Genomic DNA, 3,866 nt, shown 5'->3' on the forward strand with positions numbered 1-3,866 from the left:
CAATGGATTTCAAGGATACGACTGCGGTTCTTGCAATAGACAAATTAGTTTATTAAAAACAGAGAAATCAACATACAGGGGTGAGGCCGCCATTGAAGCAACACCAGATGGAGCCCGAGTTCACTACAAGTGGGAGGCTAGCCAACTCACACTGCCTCTGGCGGAGCTTCTTGGCGCGAGGGAGAATACCCCAATGGCGGCCTCGCCCCTGCGTTTTGGTTTCTCTTTTTGTAATAATCGAACTTGTCTATATCCATTAGGGTTTCTTCTTAATAAAGCAGTTTCATAAAACAGCGATGGTCAGCGCTATTTCCTTCTAACATAGAACTACAAATCCTTAATAATTATAAAGCTTTTGAGATTCGCTATTCATTGAAAACACGTATCGCAATTAAGAATTTAGCAAAGTGTATGTATTATCCCAAAAAAAGAAGACAGTAGTATGGTTCTGTCGTCGGAACTTAACGGCATTGCCCACGTGAGACTAAATTAAAATGGACAGTAGTTTGTTTTAGTTTCATTGTTTACTGTAATTATTTATCAATTATACTAGAGTTAAAATTAAATCTGTGATGAAATATGTTCCTTAAGCTTGTCACTGGTTACTGAAAGATTGTCATGAAGTGACGTAGGTTATTGATTCTCGTAAAGAGACGCCTGGTGAGGCGCTGTCAAAGGCTTACTGCAGACTAAATAGGAAGATGGAAGTCCTGCAAAGTTAACCGAGTGTTGTTAACATGCAATTATAGCTTGTCGTTCTCGAACTAGCTCGAGCTGTATGTCTCTAGCATTACGAAGTATAAGTATTGTCATACTAATGGAAAATATCTTATAAACGAATACTAAGCCTAATACTTATTTCACAAATTTGTCGCTGGTTACTGAGAGCTTTTTCATGAAGTGATGTAGGTCACAGATTCTCGTAAAGTGACGCCTGGTGAGGCGTTGTCATAGGCTTTGTACAAGTACGTGTCAGACTTATAGAACGTATCTTAGAAACTGGCGTTTGTTCAAGTACTTTATTTTAATATATTTTAGCATTCCGTTTTAAAAAGACTTTCGTATTTTATAAAGTGTGCCTGGATACAATTATAGTTTATCCTTCGTCAACGAAACTATATAGGAAAATACGCAGTCTAGATGTAGTTAACGTGTGAAAATTTCCATGTGATGTTTTTCTTGCAAAATCATACATCGTAACGATTTATTGAACTGCTTTCCACAGTAATGTTTGAGTTGCAGCAGGAGTCTAATTATAAAATCGTAATTATTGACATTGGTCCTTGGACTTGCCAAAACTATGTTGCTACCTTTTCTGCGTGTCTCTGCATGATTAGAAAAAGCTAGCTGATATTTATCCAAAGTTTTTGCGGCGCTCTCAGTTGAGCTACCGTTAGTTGAATTTAATTATTTATTGAAGAGAATTAATTAAGAGATAATGTCGATGAAAATTGGAGTTATTGGCGTAAGTATTAACCCAGAAATTAATAGCGTGAACATTAAGAAATTAAATATTTTCGGTTAAGGCTGCGATGACTCAAAATTCGGGAACCATTTTTGAAGGAACGGCAAATTTTCTAGGAAAATCTTTAAAAATAAAGTAACTTCTTTAAATTAATTGTAAATTTAATTAAAATTGACTTGATTTGCATTCATTAAGCACCACGTTTGTGGAAATTGACGTCGAAGCAATGACGCAATATGATGGCAATGAAGATTTAAGTGAAGTTAGTAGAATGCAATTATTTTATATTAGTATTATTAAGGTGAAAAAATATTTGGTTTTTCATCATTTATTTCAACCTCTTTATACTGTATATTTACTTGGGGTGCCTTTCTCAACTTAGAGTAAGTTCGATGAAAAGGAGTCAATAATGGTTCATACGTTTTTAGCATTAACTGTAGGTAGGCCTATTTATGATTTTTCATACAGTAAATGGTAAGAACGGAGCCTCCGAAATGAACTAGGCCCATGCGTGTCGCGAAGCGAGAATATTTTTTTAACCAATTTAGTTCGCCGTGGTTTTACGCTTGGGGGCGCTTATATTACCGTAAAATAAACAAAGTTCAACCCCGTGACCCTGTCGACTGCTTAAGTATTAGGGCGCGGATTGTAAGTATACGTTTTTATTGATCTTTCTGAATTATTTTAATTGAAATAATTTATTTTGTTGTCATCAATACAATCTAACCGAAAGATTCAATAAAAAGTGAATAGCCCCAAAAACATTTACGTTCATTTTAGGATGAAACTTTTCTCTATCATAAACATTTTATGACTGACCCCTAAAAGATCAACGATAAAATAAGGGAAGACCCCTGTCACAACGGTAATATAAGCGCCATCTCGTACACATATATGATGAAAATATTTTCCTTAACAAACTGGATATTTCCCCACATAAAATTTGACATGCATGGGCCTAGTTCATTTCGGAGGCTCCGGTAAGAACTTTTAATATTATTATTATTCCAGAGCTTGCATAGATTAATTAAAGTATGTATTAAGAGTTAATGACATAGCTAAGCTTTATACATTTCGAATAAAACAGATTATTTTTCTTTCTTATGACAAAACAATTATCCCCTTGGTTTTTAATAGCACTAAATAATTCTATAGGTTGAATTAGAGTAGTTACGTAGGGTTCAATTAAAGCTGAAAAATCACAATTAAGATGAAGCTCAAACCCTTCGGAAGCTATGCTTACATGATTTAACACAAAAATAACAGACTATAGTTTTCGAATCTTTTGCCCAAAAAGTGTTACCAAATCAAAATGTTTTAGATTATCACGAAGGAATACTTCTAATTACTATAGATTCCTAGTAACTTAGATTAGTATTTAACCATGTTTCCCTATTATTAAGGGCACAGAAGTATTCATAATCCCAAATGATTTATCATTAAAATTCTGGAAACGATATATATACACTGGCGTTATTGAATCATTGACTGGACTCATTTTATCTGGTTCTCCAAAAATGGCTTTGAGGACCACATGGGGAAGCTTTTTCATGCTTAATCCGCCTGTAGGTGTTGAATAACATAATATTTAATATCTGAACCCTGTGAAAAACCGTCTTTCTTTCTTTTTATAATTTCCAAATAGATTTTGTTGCAAATGGCTATATCGTCTTTTCTAGTTTGGATAATTAATAATTTAATTAGCTACGTCCTAGATGGAATTTCTGCTGACACCAGGAAGCTGTCCTGGAGTAATATTCCCAAATACATTAGTCAAATGTTGGCTTTGAATTTGACCATCGTACAAAAAGGTAATGATAACAAGCCTCTATGGCTGAGGAGATACCCCAAGTCATACAGTGGAGTCGCTAGGTCTTTTTACGAGGGGGCTATAACTCCCCAAACTGCAAACTTAGCCCCCTCAAAATAATCCGTAAACTTTACCAAAAAATTGTTCTTAGCCCCCCAAAATTCTATAGCAGTATATAAAAAATTATATTGATAGATTCGTTAATTTGTAGAGATGAATTTCAGTATCAAACAGTTCAATTTTCAAGAAAAATAAATAAATAAATGAACGAAAAACAAATAAATAGAGAAGACCTTTCAATTAACAGATGGAGACATGTAAAATGTCTCCCGTTATTTCGAAGGGAGTCCCAGTGGTGGCGACTAAAAGCAGACCAAAACTATAACTAAACTTAAGACGTGCAATTTTTTCATGCACAATTGTCTCAATGTCAATAAATTCGGTTCCGTACTCTTTATCAATAAAAATTTGTATATCTTTAAAATACGAATAATATCACGTTGACACAGATTTTTGGTATATTTATGAAGGTCTACACTAGAGATGGCCGATACCGATCGATACCAGTGCAAACATGAACCGATACCGATA

Source organism: Phalangium opilio, unplaced genomic scaffold (genome assembly GCF_054372755.1).
Source record: "Phalangium opilio isolate 3A_F unplaced genomic scaffold, DU_Popi_V2 ptg000089l_1, whole genome shotgun sequence".
Taxonomy (NCBI): domain Eukaryota; kingdom Metazoa; phylum Arthropoda; class Arachnida; order Opiliones; family Phalangiidae; genus Phalangium; species Phalangium opilio.